The sequence below is a fragment of the Phacochoerus africanus genome, chromosome 2 (assembly GCF_016906955.1).
Source record: "Phacochoerus africanus isolate WHEZ1 chromosome 2, ROS_Pafr_v1, whole genome shotgun sequence".
NCBI lineage: Eukaryota > Metazoa > Chordata > Mammalia > Artiodactyla > Suidae > Phacochoerus > Phacochoerus africanus.
This window is the reverse complement of record NC_062545.1, coordinates 136,224,672-136,242,457: the sequence shown is the minus strand read 5'-3', so window position 1 is coordinate 136,242,457 and position 17,786 is coordinate 136,224,672. Positions and strand designations below refer to the sequence as shown.

At 40.5% G+C, this 17,786-nt stretch overlaps 1 protein-coding gene across 5 annotated transcripts in view; it reads left to right on the top strand.

Annotated features, from left to right (window-relative positions):
* The window catches only part of CDIN1 (CDAN1 interacting nuclease 1), a 230,677-nt gene that overhangs the window by 199,588 nt on the left and 13,303 nt on the right, over positions 1-17,786 (top strand). The window lies entirely within an intron of this gene.

Below are 17,786 nucleotides of genomic sequence, written 5' to 3'. Positions count from 1 at the left end.
ACCTAAGTTCAAATCTTTGCACCTGCTAAGGTGCCCAGGTTACCAGACTTCTGTGGGACTCAGGTCCAGCTGAATATAATATGACAGTCTGTTTCCCAAAGACCTTTTTGGGAAAAGACAAGATTAAGAAACCACCCAACTAAGTTGATACATCAGATAGTTTGAATATAGTCAGCCGAAGGTGGTCCATTGAAACAGACTGCTTTCCCAGTGGTACATGGTAGCCAGTCCCATTTTATGTTGTGGTCAGACTGTACTGAGTGTCAGCAACATTCCTCTCTCTCTTCCTTTAAAATGCAAAAAGTTTTCTGTCTTTGATTCAGAACTCTCACAGTCACTCGTGCTTATTTAGAATGATTCCACATGGAGAGAGAATTGAGATCTCCTATATATGGAAGCCCCCATCACCTGGTAGGTCAAGACATGGGATCACCTCTGCCAATAGGGGGCCTGAAACTATTTAGATAATTTAGGAGATTCATTTAAAGGGGATCTTCCATTTTTCATTCAGGAGAAGAAAACTATAAAGTTTTAGAACTAGAAAAAATCCTCAGAAACCATGTCACACAGCCCTCTTGTTAAGTCTCCATGACTTCATGCCAGCAGACCTTGGATCAGAAAATCTCATCAGCTCAGCAAGATGAGTTCAGAAATCTACTTGAAATGAGATTTGCATAAACCTAAATTGTACAACATTTTACATTGCTTTAAACTGTAGGTTTAATGCTGGTTAAACCCTTCTAGTATAATTGTATCAAGTAGTATAGTTAAGATTCCTATTAGAGATGGATTTCTTTACAGACTACCATATTTAGACACCCACCTCTATCCCTGCCTCCTGTCCACAGCTTTTGAAAAAAATCCTTTTCTCAACCAGTAGGTCGATTGGATTATCAGCAGCTAACAACTTTGAGGACTTAGTTATGCTTAACCTTATTTGCTAAGACAAAAAGTAAAATGTATTTGTTTCTTATTAATCATTTGCTGCGCGTTGGACCCTGGACCAGTGGTTGTATATACATTAATTCTGTGGGTATCTTTTATCAATCCTTATAGCCATCCTCAGAGTAAATGTATTATTTCTGTTTTATTCAGAAGATAACTGAGGCCTGCTCAAAGTCAAATAACTACTAAGTGGCTGAGCTAAGAATCCAATCTAGGTCCAACTCCAAGGGTGCAGTTAATGGCATTAGATAGGCTGAGGTTCCTAAAATTTGGAGTTAAACATTTATGAAAGCTATGAACTTTCTCCCTGTGTAATTTTGCACATATGCAAAATTTTGCCTACACAGTTGACTCTTGAACATCAGGGTTTGAATTTCAGGGGTCCACTTATAGGCAGATTTGTTTCAATACATAAAGTGCTATGTTTACAATCTGCAGATGCGAAATTCACAGATAAGGAGAGCCAACTGTGCATCTTGAGCATCTGCCGATGTTGGTATCCATGGCAGGTCCTAGAAGCAATGCCCCATAGATACCTAGGAATGACTGTAGTTTCAGAAGATTCAGACTCCCTGCCAACATTGTAAATCAACTATACTTCAATAAAATTAAAAAAAAAAAAAAGGGATTCAGACTCCCTGAAACCCATGCTACTTAATGAGTACAAACCTCTAGATTTAGCTTAAAAGGAAACACTGTTAAATAACTACTAGGTAAATAAGCAATTTGCTCATGTCCTTCATGCATTAGCATCTCAGGTGGGAATCAGAAGGAATAGTCTAATAAATTCGGTACATGTATTCCATTGGGTTCTGTTTATGTTACAACTAGGGGTTCACGTGATCTTTTTGAGTGGGCAGAAAGTCCATTTTTTTAGATTCCTTTTCGGTTTATGTTTAGAAATCACACTCGGGAACTCACTTTTGCATATATAAGTAATAATAATAATACAATGAAAAGAATAGTAGGGCCAAGAGGGACCTCAGAGATCATCTAGTAAAACCTTTCCATATACAGATGAGATGAGGAAAAGCGGTCCAGAAAGTCTCTGAAACGTCTCAAGGTCACACAGCCAGTTGGTCAGGGTCAGGCTGGAAGTTGCAATGCTTCTCCTACTATGTAGAATAAACCATCAGTTTATGGTGCACACAGCCAAAGAAATGGTGGGTATCCATCTCACATCTTGAATCCATTCCTTTCCAAACTACTGAAACATGTTCTTGCTTGATTGAAAATAAAATGGTAACAAGAGACTTAGCACAAAACTCATTTTAGCCCTAAGAAGATTCAGATAGAAGATGGAGTAGAAGGTACCCTGGAGGCCAAGAGCCATGGTGCCCCAACGAGATTGGGAAGGATGCCATGTTTCACAAAGCATTAGCCATAGCCTGGACTATCAGCTCAGTGGTCCTTACTGAGATCAGTTACTCCTTTGCATCTTCACCCATGAGCACTTGTTGGGCACCGACTGTATGTCAGGCCCTGTGCATGGCTCTAGGAACACAGGGCCACCTAAGATCCAATCCCCATTCTCCCAAAGGTCTCTGGCACTGTGGGATTAGCAGACCAATATAGCCATGGCGCCGTAGCACTTGACTTGATGAGGGAGGTAGTGTACTCAATGCCATTTGTGTTCTAACTGCATCTTGGAGGCATTCCTTTTTAAAAGAATGGCCTCTTATTTCCTCAAAAGGTTTTCTCCTTAGAGGAAAATATTTTAGGTTTGTGTTAGGAGGCTATTTGGCTGGTATACATAGTTTTCCCTCAACAGCAATTCCTCTTCCAGAAGTAGTCATAGATCAAAACCAGACTAATTAAGAAATAGGAGTTTGTTCTCTTTCACGAAGCCAATAATTAATTGCCAACTCTGCCTTTTCAAGGATGTCTCTAGTGATCTTAAGGGACATTGAAAAATTCCCAGAATAAAAGTAATTCTCATCTCCATAATTTATAATCAAATACACATAAGGATACACACCACAGTAAAGTTAGTAGTGTGACAAAAACAAATTACGAGGAGGAGCTTGGCTCCCAAAAGCGAGTGGGTGGGGCTATTCTGTTAGATCATCAAAAATCGGATGATATTAGCAATGAGATCCTGCTGGGTAGCACTGGGAACTATGTCTAGTCACTTATGATGGAGCATGATAATGTGCGAAAATAGAATGTGTACATGAGTATGTAACTGGGTCACCATGCTATACAGTAGAAAAAAAACTGTAGTGGGGAAATGACTATTAAAAATAATAATAATAAAATAGGATGATGTAGACATTTACAGCCATTTACTTTTACAGGAAAATGGATTAAAAACTACATTTTAATAACACTCATTCACTCCTAGTTAATCATCACTCTCTAGGTAAACTAATAATTCAACATTTTTGTTTTTGTTTTATAATGATCCTGTACTTAACTTTGAAATGGTAATGGCATTTTCAGACTTTAAATTTTTGTGATATTTTAAGTTGCAAACAACTTTTTTAAGGCAGGCGGGAGAAAAAGAGAGGGAGCATCAGCAAGCGCGATTATGTGTGTATTGATATGAACGAATGTATACAGGAGTTTTTCATCAGGGATTTCTCAATGCATTATAATGCAAATTGCATTTTAAACCAGCCAAACTATTGATGGCTTTATTGAATGGAATAATTTATTACAGAAGTATTTTAGTCAGATGACATTTCATCATCAAATAACAGTAAACACAATAGCTGTTTCCCATAAGACTGTTCTCTTGAGCCAAGGGCTTAAAAAGGAAAATAAAACTTGCCTTGTTCCAAACATAGCATTGTACTAACAGTTGTTTATTTCAGTAGAGAAGAAAAGAGTTCTGCCAGCCAGACATGGTGGACCAGAAAAACATGCCGTTGTGTCAGATCATCCCAAGAAATCTCCATTTTTTTCCTTCCTTTCCTAATAATGTTTGACAAGTGAAGATGAATTTTTAAAATCCAAGTCTCTTTCATGCCATTCATTGGGATAATACTATAAAATCTCTCCTCGGGTACTCAGAGTATTACAACATCAATGACCTGTCAGCAGCTGCATACAGTTTTTCTTTTTAAGACTGTGTAAAGCTATGGTTAAATTCTAATTTTCTAAAATAGGTTTAAGTATGGGGAGAGCCAAAATTAGGTGCACTTTTCTTGCTAGAAATCAGACCACAAATTGCACATTGTACTTACAAAGATGATTAAGGCGGTCCGGCCGCACACCAGCAGTTCAGCAGATTAATTGGAGCATGCAGATTTGTGTAAAAACATATGTTGGAATTGGGGAAGCAGGGTTTTTTTTGTTTTTTTTTTTTTAATGCTGCTTAAAAGTTTTTTTTTTTTTTGCAAGTTCCACTGTGTAATTTGTACATTATCTAATTCTCCCCTAAAAGTCTAAGATTAAATTCATATATGCCAGGGGTCCAGTATTTAGGCATTTTTGTCAAAATGGAAATGCCTTCTTGATACCTTTCTCCCAATTAGCTGATGGCAACCTTTTTCACTTAGTAAACCTCAAAGTGTTCATTATTTTAAAATTGTTGCATGATGAAACCAGAGCAACTTGTTTAAACAAGGCATAGACTTAGGAACCAAAAAGAGCTGGAGCCTTTGAGCCCTGATTCACGGGAACGAACATATAGTGAACACTTGGAAAATGTAAGTTGAAATTTGCTGGAAAATATGGATTAAAAATAACTCTCACATGAAAATTTGAGATAAAGTTATGCAAAGTGCCTGGCAGAGTGCCTGGTACTTAGCGAGGGGCTCAGTGTAGCATAGAGGAGGAACAGTGGTGGCCATGTGGCGTGGTGGTGAACTTGAACATCTTAGGCAGTTAAGTCAGTTATTTCAGCAGGGAGAATGTCAGAGTCTAGGAAGCAGTACTTAAAGCAGTTATGAAGAGCTTCACATGTAAATTTCTTGCTGTGTTCCTAGACCACTTACAGTCACTGCAAGGTGCAGTAAACACTGGTCTTTGTGCCTTCGTTTGCTTAAGAAAATGTCTGCTGAAAACTCTCTTGTTGCCCGTATTGTATTTGCTTTGCAGCAGTGAAAAAAAAAAAAAATCTCTCATTCTGTAGCTAAAATCCCCAATCCTTCATGACGTTTATTGTTGTTGGAATTTATACAATGATTAAATGTTGAGTTATCCAGTCTCATCTCTTTCCTTTGACTCTGGTAAGTAAATCCCTCCTTTCTTTCTTAGTTTCTTCATGTGTTTGTTTCCTCTCCTCCCCTCTGCTGTTTTTTCCTTCAGTCCTATAAACATAACTGTCACACCATGGTGACTCTTGTAGAAATAGGCTGGAATTCCGGTAGGCACTGTTTTCAAGACAGTTCCCCTCATGCCTTCTTGGCACTGCAAGTGGATGACTTTTCCCTGCCCAAGAGAAACCATCAAATTCTCTTAAGTGCTGCCTTGCTTGGCCTGTAAGGAACTTGGGTTTTCTTTCTGAATGAGCTGTGGAATGGATTCCAAAGCTCAGGGTGCTGTCCTGTAAGGTCTAGTTTGCTTGCACAAATTCACCAGAAGGGACCTCTGTGATTCTTACTTTTGTGTATTTCTGAGAATGGAGCGAATGATTAACATTTACATGGAGGAAGTTCCAGGTCATTGAACCAGCCAAGGGAAATCCCTAAGTCAATCACAGAACAGCAAAAGCTGTTCTCATATATTTGAGTTCCCATCACAGTAAAATTTTAACTGTAGTGCTTGGCACAAAAGAGGTACTGAGCAGTGATGACCACTAATTTCAGTCATTTTTCTGAAGTTCTTCTGGAACCTACCGTTAACTGATGGGAAGAGTTTGATGAACCACTTGGACTCCCTGGGCATGAGTTAGTTGTTCATAAAAGTTGGATGACCACTGATGTTCTGGGAGGGCATGACTTACTAACCCAGCAAGTTGGGTAGCCATGGATGGAAAGGGAAGCCTAGCCCAGGATACTTAGTGAGGTAGGTGGGTGCAAGTAACAGTGGTACACACATTCATATATATATACTTAAGTTCAAAAAAGAGCCACTGATCATAGCCTGAGCTAGTGATTGGACTTGGGACTTTCTACACATTACAGCTTAAAAACTGGCCCTCCAATGACTCGTGGAGAAACTGTTCCTGTTACCATGTGCAGGTAAATAATTGGAAGTTGAGCCCCTCTCAGGAGCTCAAATACTTTTTACAGAAAGAATTGGTAGTTATGCCATAATTCTTGAACCCAGGATTTATTATAACTGAGAAAGTGCTTGCCCAAAGCTTAATTTCACTTCTCTTGGTTAATTTGACTCACTTTTATACCAAATTAACAGCGAAACCCACACTACTCACAGCGGTTGCACATATACCTGAAAGACCTTTTAGAATATTGGCGCTAATGCTTTAATAGTTCTGCCTAAAACTTCATTAAATTGGAATCAACAAGTAATGATAAACATGGAGACCTATTTTGATATAATACAAAGCTCGTTAATCCTGACTTCCCAAAGGTTCCAGGCTTAAACTCTGACCATGTTCAACAAATAAGAGAAAATGAAAGGCAAACAAATAAGGAGTATTTGTAAGTTAGCATACATGTCCTTAATATAAAGCTGATTTCACTTTTAATCTGAATTCAAGGCGACAAAGCTGAAAATATATATTCTTTAAAGTAACCTTTTATTCCTCTAGATAAAATCTAAGTTCTTAGTCCTGTGTCATTAGTTGGTGCAAATTATGTTGTTATTCCCTCCTAACTCCACTTAACAAGGATGCTGCTTATCTTTTTTATTATTAATTTTAATATTTTTAATATTATTATTAAAAATTGTAATATTTCTGAAATTGTGCTAGATCTGTAGATTTTCAAAGTAGTAGACATTTGTCCACCGTGTGGATAATGTACTTCTTGGTAGACCTGCAATCTCATTGTAACAGCCTCTTGTTTTTACCTATATTATAATCTTTTTACCTTATGTCCTTCTGACTGGGTCTGTGGACACAACTCCCAGAAGGTCATTGTTTTGTGCTAATATGTGAGATCATGTTAGGTCACCAATCATCAAACGCTGCCCAGCCTACCTCTAAGCTGCCCTTGTTCTCCTGCCGCCATCTTTCCTCTTAGCTCTGTTCTTTTCTTCGCCACCAGAGTCACCAGTGTCAGAGAGTCATCTGCACTTGGAGTCTCTACTCCCCACATCTCTGCCTTGTCTCAACCATAACTGGTGCCATGGTAGCTCCTCATCAGATGCAGCCCAGACGGACACCTCGTCCTCCTCCTGCCCCACCACTCTCCTCTGTTTGACACTGTTAAACCCCCTCCTTGCCTTTCTGGCCCTACTCTTTTCTGATTCTCCTCCTACCCTGTTGGTGCTTCTCAGGCTATACAACCTTCTGGGCTGGGTCACCTTCCTCCACCAGCTCCTGACATTCTCAGCCCTAATTTTCCATCCTCAGACTCCCCCTCTCTCTTTACTCCCCAGCCAGATCTTGTCTAAATGCCTGTCTTTAACGTAATTTCCAAATTTGTATCATCTGTTTAGCTTTTTCCACATTCATTCTTTTAATTGCCTATCATTGTGTTGATTTTCAGATTGACTCCTAGGGAAGCTTCTAAATACCACATACTAATGCCTATTTTCTTACCCTTGCTCCGTCCATACGCTTCCATCCTTCCCCATCTTACATTCCCCTCTCAACCATCAAAACCAAATAGAAATTTCACCTCTTCAGTGAAATCTTCCCCACTGTCATTCCTCTACCTCCCCATCAACACCATTGAACCGTGGTTGCTTTTCAGAAATTACAGGACAGTGATTATAGCTATGGCTTCTTACTCTGAACCCCCATTTTCATTTGCATCAGCAAGGATAGATACTAAGCTATTAAGAGTGATGCGAAGATATAAGGATCATTTCTCTATCATTCCAAGGCAAATATTTTTACTTTCTAACCTCCTTACCCTTTAACCTCTTTATAATCACTTGTATATAATTTTAAAAGTTATTCAGTCTTTTGTTATTTAAATATACTATCTATCATTATATCGAATATAATTCACTGTACTCTTAAGAGTACAGTGAATATATTTAACTCCCCCAAAATCTATTAGGTTAATTATAGTGAATATATTTAACTCCCCCAAATCTATTAGGTTAATTAATATTAAACAAGTTGATATGTTCTTATTGTAGTACCATTGTGATCATATACATATTTATGCATTTTATTAATTCTGAAACAATTAGATTTTAATTGTTCTATGTAGTCAGTTTTGTGACTTAAGGACTGATTTCTATTTGTTTGAAAATGTCACAGGTCCTTTTGTTCTAAAATCATTCCCAATGTATAGCTATCAGAATCATAGCAAAAGACCAAAACTGGTAATATGTACTATATATTTAATATTTCTCTAAATAAAAAGAGTGATTGTATTCATACTTTTTTACAGGAATTATAAAACTTAGAGTTGTAAAATTTGACTAAGGCCAATATGTTTTTATTTTCCTAAAAGATAAAATGTTGCCCCACCTTTAAAAAGAAATGTAATGATAATGATAATTACATTTCTTAAAAAAAAACAGATGAGTAGTTTGAAGGCAGGCATGATTTTTTTTTAATTTTTAAAACTCTCATTGGTACATCATGCCAGATAAAGGTTAATATTACCTTTGAATATTTTAGGATGCTTGAGAAAAATCCCATTTTATAGAATTAAAAGGTTTGTGGATACAACATTAAGAAATAGCTTGTCAGAGGTGATGGCATCAAAATGTAAAATCAGTTTCAAAACAAAATTATTGCTTAAATATATTTTAATAATGCTTAGCAGTTACATCAAATTTGTCCCATCTAAATTCTCTCTGAACAATAATAAAAATCTGTCGATCTCCTTACACAAGGTAAGATGTAAAATATAGGGACTCACTTTTTATTCTAACTCAAGTAGAAGAGTAATCAACGTAGTAAGGAAGATAGGGTAAAATGGTTCAACAGAACTTGCCAAAGTTCTTCCATCATCCCTGGATTAGAAGTCAGCAGATCTCAGCCCTAAAGTCAGTGTCTTGCCAATAAGTCTGTGGGACTCACTGAGTTCCCTAAAATCTTCATCCTCCTAAACAACATGTCAGCATTTTCTAGAAAGCATAAAGCACGACACAAATGTAAATTGGTACTGTCTTCTCATATCTGGGGAAAAAAAGAAAAGTGTCTTTATAGCTTAGTTATTTGGTCCTTTAATCTAGGTCTCTCCTCCTTTCAGCCTTATCTGGATTAGTAAAATAAAGCAACCTGCTTTTCTTCATGTCTCCTAAAATATGAAGAAAGAAGATGCTGAAGTATCCTCTAGACTGTCCCTTGTGCCTCAAGTCCTCGGATGCTTCCTGTTATATAACTTTGGGTAACTTAGGTACAGTTGCCCAAAGAAACTGACCCCACACACCAGTTAAGGGGCTCCAAAATTGCAAACCACTCTCTTGAGCTGATTATGTTTAATTCTTTAGGAGAACTAAATATAGAAACACTTTAAATAAAGTGTAGGAGTTCCCATTGTGGCACAGTGGTTAACGAATGTGACTAGGAACCATGAGGTTGCCGGTTCGATCCCTGGCCTTGCTCAGTGGGTTAAGGATTTGACGTTGCCATGAGCTGTGGTGTAGGTTGCAGACGCAGCTTGGATCTGGCATTGCTGTGGCTCTGGCATAGGCCAGCGGCTACAGCTCTGATGAGACCCCTAGCCTGGGAACCTCCGTATACCTTGGGAAGCGGCCCTAGAAAAGGCAAAAAGACTAAATAAATAAATAAATAAAGTATAATCAAGTTACGCTAATAAGCACTTCGAAAAAAAGAAGATAGGCGTGGAGGAAATATGTACCCTAAATCTTCTATGACCTTTTTCTGTTTGCTGTGGTGTGTGTTTAAAGTTCATAAATGGGGAATCTAAGCAAAATGACGACACAAAATGAGAGCTTTTGTTGTTATAATATTCTAGGCGTTTTATACTTGCTGAGTGAAGAAAGTTAATTCTAACAAATAAGCCAAGTTCTGATCAGAGAACAGCCTCTTTTGTTAACCATCTCTCAGTCAAATTAAGGCAAAGTCTGAATGTCACCCTGTGAGTTTAAAAGACTTCCTCTTAAAATTATGCCTTACACGCGATATCCTTCTTTCTCGTGACAGTTACTTCCATCTTCTGAAATGTCTGCTCTTGTGCTGGAGAGCAGCATCTATCTGACCCCTTGAAGGCATGATCGTTTAGCATCTTCAGCATTTGACATGGGGGCTGTTAGTCCTACCAAAGGCAGATCCAGTCTAGAACCAGTGCATAATCTTGGGTGAGATCACAGAATTCTTCTTTCAAATGGTGACTGTAGTCTGTTTCTGTAAAGCCAAGCTTGGTCCATAAATAAGCCTGAAGGGCATTATCAACATGTCACGAGCTCTGGGTGATTGATCTGTGTTGGACAGATCAAGAAAATAGACAAAAGGCATGGGGGTTGCTGCTTCCCTGTGGAAATCATGGTGGTAAATAGCCATATGTGTCCCCCGTTAGGATCCTAGATGATCTGCCTGTGGACGTAATAGCTTTACTGGCTGGACTTGGGGGCCCTTGAGATCTTACTAGCCTTTCTATGGCGTCTAAATAAAACTTCACCTTCCTCTTCGGTCTCAAGCACAGACTTTAGCAGTGGACAGGACTGTTGCCAGCAATCATTTCCAGTCTTCCATTCTAAAGTTGTTATCCCTCAGAAGTATGGCTGGAAGTGGGTTTAACCAAAACGTATGGAAGGAGTGCTAGTGTCATAATAGTGTGTGCTACAGAGGCAAACTGTGTGACAAATCTAAACCAAAAGAGAAAAGTTTCCGTCGGGCTCTTTTTCCTGTAAAACTATCCCGGCCAGAAAAAAAAAAAAAATTGCTCAGAGAAGAGTTACGAAGTGTGAAAAGCACTGACTTTAACTTCCCTCAGGCCATGCCCAGTCAACACCAGTGGTGGACCTGATTGGGGAAGTGGGAAAGCTCATCACGTAAACAAAGGCAAATGATTAAGTAAACCAAATAATAGCACTGTTTTTCAAACTCTTCAGCTCATTCTAGGTATGCCATCTAGAGCACACCTAAGGGAAATAGCGGTACAAAGATCTTCTGTATAACTTTTCTACTTGTCAGTCATTAATTTATGCAGTATTTATGCAACATCTGCTGTGTGCCCCAAACCACTCAATGTCGGGTAATGGTAAAGTAGACAAGATATTGCTCCTATGGGCCATACTGTCTATGAGGAAGGTAAACATTCAACAAGTAACAATAAATATGTAATTGTATGTAACATCTTTTGAACTTAGAATTTGGCAGAGAGACTAGTTCATTTTGCCATCTTGCTTCTGAATTCTTTAGAAATAAATCAAAATAAATTCCCTAAATACAAATAGGTTTTTTTTATTGTTGTTTGTTTTTTGCCACAACTGCAGCATATGGACATTCCCGGGCCAAGGTTCGAACCCACACCTCAGCAGCAACCCTAGCCGCTGCAGAGACAACGCCAGATCCTTAACCCGCTGCACCACAGCAAGAACTCCAAAAAGTAGGTTTTTTAATAGTGTATATCTGCGGTCATAATAATTTATTTTTCAATAATTTATTATTCCCACTGTGGCAGAACAGAATCAGTGGCATCTTAGGAGCACTGGGACTCAGGTTCAATCCCTGGCCCAGCATGGTAGTTTGGGGATCTGGCATTGCCACAGCTGCGGCTTAGAGCACCACTGCAGCTCAGATTTGATTCTTGGCCCAGGAACTCTATATATCTCAGGGCAGTCAAAAATGAAAATAAAAAAATAGTAAGCTGAAGTTCTCTTGCATTGAAAGCGGGTTAAGTATCTACCGCTTGTGTCCCTGCCGAGGTGCAGGTTCAGCCCCTGGCCTGGGAATGTCCACATGCTGTGGGTGTGGCCAATAAATAAATAGCAAGCCTAGTTATTGTTTGTGCAAGGCATTGGACCTGATATAAGGAATTTTCTCAACCAGTTGCCGTAACTGGTTGGTCATATTTTTCTTCCCTTTTCCTCTAACAAATGTATTTTTTTAAGTAGAAATAATGGGAAGTTCCCATCATGGCACAGCAGAAACGAATCCAACTAGGAACCATGAGGTTGTGAGTTTGATCCCTGGCCTCGCTCAGTGGGTGATGGATCCAGTGTTGCCACGAGCTATGGTGTAGGTCGCAAACGTGCTTCAGATCTGGTGTTGTTGTGGCTCTGGCATAGGCTGGCAGCTGTAGTTCCGATTAGACCCCTAGCTTGGGAACCTCCATATGCTGCAGGTGTGGCCCTAAAAAGGACAAAAGACAAAAAAAAATAGCATAATGGATCTATTTTTGTAATGGCCCTCTGTGTCATGGGGTGGGTTGGGGTTTTCTCTGTCTTTGACATTCAGTTTTATTGGTCTGACAAGGACTTTAGCTACATCAACAACCACACAAAAAGTTAGGTCTTTTGCAAGCATGAGGCACTCACAGATTACTTTAAATATCATCTTGCGTGGCCTGTTAGTTCAAGCCCTAAAAATAAACACCTATTAATCAGCTAATGGCAACATGGGTGGACCAGCTCTCTGGCTGCAGGGACCTCAGTCTAACCTCATTCAATAGCTTGTCTTATGTCACCCAGGATGAGGCTGTTTGCAGCCAGGAATGCCTCTAAAAGAAGATGGTCAAAAGCTTAGCTAAATGTTTAAAATAACCTTCGCAACTCCTCTCCACACTGACAGATTGCTTTCAACTCGATGAAGTCAAACCACAGCACCAGCCCCAGTGGCCCTCGTGGGGCCCACTCAGCACCGCAGACTTTGTGAAATAAAATTGCAGGTTCAGGGAAGGCCTCCCTTGTCTGGCTTTTAATCAAAAAACAACCAGACGACAACTCACTCCTGGAAGTCCTTATCTTCATAAAATTTAGCTAATGACTCCTGTTAAGTTAAATAAGGTTGGTGTGTAAGTCACTAAGGAAGCTGTTGGCCAGTCACCTCGTGCCCGCAGACCTCTCAAAGAATACAAACTCTAGGGACCCCATGGAGCTGAGCTGCAACTGTTTATATACGTGTACTTTGTCCCAGCGACTCCGGAAAGCTGAGCCCTCAGTATAGCTTTTCGGGGTTTTTGTTTTATTTTGTTTTGTTTTTGAATGGCAGTCTTTTTTCTGCATGGGAAGAGGGGAGGGAGAGATTTGTTTTAATGTATACTTTTCTCTAATGTGTTTACCCCCAAATAAGTGAGCTGTAGTAGATAAAGTTGGCCCTGCCCAAAGTAAATATTTAGCTCACAAATTCCATACAGAAACATGGCCCAGGGTATTTGGGTTTCATGAAAGAGGATTACCCTGGAGCAAAGGGCTGACGTGCCTGCTTCCAGGGCATCTGTCAGAACGGGCTCTTCACCTGTGCACCAGCCCCTCAGCCCTCACAGCACCTTAGTCTGCTCGCCAAGGCCCCTCCGGAGCCTCACTCCCACCCTACTTTTCCGGCTCTGTCATCTGCCAGGCCCACCATCTTTGTTTATTCCAAAATTTCCCCCACAGCCCCCAGGCTTTTTCTCATAGCTCTGTCTGCGTGTGCCACTCCCTCCACCCGAAGCATCTTCCCTCTTTTACCAGTGAGCAAACCTGACTTCAAGACGCCCTCCAAAGCTCACCTCACCTCTGCTCAGAGCCATCCCTGAGCTTCTTTGGGCCACCACAGGACCTTCTGCACAGTTCTCTTACATTTGTCTCCTCCATACACTGCCTTTTAATGGACTTGTCCCCCTTACTCCTGAGATCCCCCGGAAGACAAGGACTGTGTCTTATCTTTGCATCCCTGGAACGTGGCATCCATTTCAGAAAAGCAGGGAGTACCATCTCTCTGTCCTGCAGCCAGAAAACGGGAGGTAGTTTTGCCAACACACAACAGCACAGCATAGAGAGGAGGTAGAACTGGGTTCCTGCAGGCACTGTTTTTCCTAGGTGATCTTAAACTAGTCATTTGACTTCTGGGAACCTCAGTTTCCTTATTTGTCATGTCAAAATAAAGTGTTTGTTTTCCTGTTTGGCCCTGCCTGTGGCATGTAAAATTCAAACCCATGCCACAAACATTGACCTGAGCCACTTCATTGACAACTCCAGATCCCACTGAGCTACCAGGGAACTCCTAAATCTTTTTTTTGTTTGTTTTTTCTTTTTGTTTTTTTAGGGCCATACCCACAGCTTATGGAGGTTCCTCGGCTAGGGGTCTAATCAGAGATGTAGCTGCCAGCCTACACCACAGCCACAGCAACTAGGGATCTGAGCCGCATCTGCGACCTACACCACAGCTCACAGCAACGCCAGACCCTTAACCCACTGAGTGAAGCCAGGGATCAGACATACAACCACATGGTTCCTAGTCGGATTCATTTCCACTGCACCACAACGGGAACTCCCTAAATCATTTTTTGAGAGTCTGACATTACTGTATAATTTGCAAAAATATTTTAAGAACTTTTAAGAAAGTATTTTAAGACATGTTTTGCTGAAGAATAGAACTGGAATTCACTAAAGTGTGTCCTCTCCTTTGAGTCCAACCCTGCAGTTTTCCAACTCACATGTGACCCTTTACCTGTTACTTAAAATTCTGTCCTGGAGTTCCTGCTGTGTCTTAATGGGTTAAGGATCCAGCATTGTATCTGTGGCAGCACAGGTTCAATCCCCGGTGCAGTAGGTTAAGGATCCAGAGTTGCTGCAGCTGTGGTGTAGGTTGCAGCTGTGGCTTGGATTCGATCCCTGGCCCAGGAACTTCCATATGCCTTGGGTGCAGCCAAAAAAAAAAAAAAAAATCTGTCATTTATTTTCCTGCAATTATCTGATAAAGTAGCTTCATTAACTATAAGAAAACAAAGGGTGTGGCCACCTTTAGAAATTGGTGCCAGCCACTGAGCTTCCTAAAATCCCTCTCTGCCTCAAACATCAGCCTCAGTGTCCAAAAAGTTTATGTTCTTTTTGTCAGGACAGTCTCAAATACCAACCTTCGTTTGTTTCCTAAGTCAGAAATTTCCTTTATCATGTCTCCAGAGTCTTTAAATATTAGTTTAAAATGTTCAAAGTTATTTCTTTTATGTTATCTCTTTTTAAAAATACCGAAACCATTTATTACAAAGATGAACTATTAAGCTTGGCGAGACTTTTCACAATGCCCTTGGTCTAACAAGAAATGTATTTAGGGTGGCAAAAGGAAATCTCAAGGCACTGCCCTGAGATTTTTGTGTGTAGCCCTTCTTAGCAGGTGACCTGGGGCCAGTGTGCAGGAACAGGCACAGTGGAGTCATGTCATTAAGAACAGGAACCTATATTTAAATAAAATTTAAATCCCTGTCATCATCAGCGTTTTTTGTCAAGTCTCCTTTGAAGTAGAGTTTCTCCCGGTCCCATGAAGCTGATAATAGCAGGAATGGCTGTGTGACATGACCTTTTCTGCTTTCTGGCTCAAAGAAGCATCTAGTCTAGCTATAAATTTAGATGTGTGACTCTGCTTTAGTCACACTTCCTACTCCTCAGTTTTCTCCCTGGGTGAGTCTGGGTGAAGTACTTCCCAACACTGCCTGGACTAGTATTGGACCCAGTTCTCTTTCTCCTAATGGGTTTGTTTCCAGTCCTCTGGACATAGTTCCAGCTATCCATGGGTTGGAGACGGGGGAACAAGAGCAGAGAGGTTCCTTTATTACATTCCACTGCCTGGCAAAATTTTTGTAATGCGGCAACAATGAATATATACAAAGTTCTATGAAACTTATTCTCAAATCCACCTTGAATTGCAGGATAGAAGTCTACTGTACCTGCTTTACCAATAGAGAACTAAGACATAGAAAGTGTAAAATGGCACTAGTGAAATGTCCTACCTAGTGGGTCCATGGCGTGTGTATTAAATGAAAAAAATGTACATGAAGTGGTTAGCACGGTGGTGGGCACACGGTAAGCACACAAATGTTAATTCTCTTCATTGTCTTCATTGATAGGTTTAGCACATTTTTGTAACAGTTTTCTCAAGTAGTATTAGCTACTCGTAGGGCTTCTTTTTTTTTTTTTAATAGGACTGCACGCCAGGCAGATGAAAGTTCCCAGGCTAGGGATCCAATTAGAGCTGTAGCTGATGGCCTATACCACAACCACAGCAACGTGGGATCCGAGCCACCTCTGCAATCTACGCCATAGCTTGTTGGCAGTGCTGGATCCTTAACCCACTGAGTGGGGCCAAGAATTGAACCCAAGTCCTCATGGATACCAGTCAGGTTTGTTACCACGGAGCCACAGTGGAAACTCCAGGGCTTTCATTTTAAGTGTTAATGCATAGACACAGCTTAGGGGAGCAGCTGGCACATCGTATTTGTCCAATAAGTACAAGCTGCTCTTTTTTTTTTTTTTTGTCTTTTTGCCTTTTCTATGGCCACTCCCAAGGCATGTGGAGATTCCCAGGCTAAGGGGTCTAATCAGAGCTGTAGCCGCCAGCCTACACCAGAGCCACAGCAACGTGGGATCCGAGCCACGTCTGCAACCTACACCACAGCTCACGGCAATGCCGGATCCTCAACCCACTGAGCAAGGCCAGGGATCAAACCCACAACCTCATGGTTCCTAGTTAGATTCGTTTCTGCTGTGCCACGACAGGAACTCCAGTACAAGCTGCTATTACAGTTATGGTTACAGCTATTATTATGATTATCCTCAGTATTATTTTCCTCAAAGAAATAAGAATCAAGGAGTTCACTTGTGGCACATCAGGTTCAGGATCCAGCTTTGTTACTGCAGCAGCTCAGGTCGCTGTTGTGGTGTAGGTTCAATCCCTGGCCCAGTAACTTCTGCATACCATGGGCACAGCCAAAAAAAGAGAAATAAGAATCAAATAGTTTGTATCTTCTACCAGCTCCAAAGATTGAGACTAAGCCAGGAAGATAAATCTGGGGCAAAGTCAGTCAAGTATTCTTTGAATCTGGGTGATGACTTGAGTCTGAAGTGAGTTAACCACTGAGCCTTGCATTTACTAGACAGCCTTACTCTAGTTATATTTAGAAAGGGCTCAAACAGAAGAATTACTGACAAAGCCCAGAACTTGAAGAATGACTCAAAATCCAAAGGATAGATAAGATATTTTCTACCACACAGACCTTCAGCACAACCTGCATCCAGCCCAGGAGGGCCTGCTGGCCGTGTCTGGCTTTAAGGTCTGCTTCTGAGTGACCACCAGCTGAACTCCCCTCCCATGCATCTGTCTGCTCATGGTGATCAGGCCTCCCTGCCCATCGCACTGCCCTGTTGGTAACCATTCTCTGGAGTAGGGTCAGTGTGCCTTTTTACCCCCTCAAGAGAGTTCTCCTCATCACTTGGAAATGTCCCAGAGCTCCTTGTGTGGATCTGCCATTAAATAAGTAATGAAGTTAAAAATAAAATTAGGAGGATCTTTACGGGCTTAAATTTAAAGTTTTGTGACTATACAGTTCACCTTCCAAGTTCAGCTTAACAATACCATGCATTCTTCTTTTCCTGAGCTCAATTTTCTATTTCTATTTTCCTATTTTATTATGAATGCTTTTGGAGGGGGTGGTGGGCAAGTAGGGTATATAGAAATTAAAAGCCTTACCCCATCGTGTAGAAGCCATCAGATTCTCAGTCTTAAAGGAGCACTATTGAAAATGGCATAAAGATCACTTTGTAAAGTTTATATGTTATTGAAAAGTAAAGCGACAGGAACACAGGCTCCTCCTGAACCTGGGAATGACAGAGGCACCACAGGGATGGTATTTGTGGTTTGGTTTCGAGCAAATCCATGTGTCATACACAAATACAGTTCACTTTAATGGTTTGCTATCTCT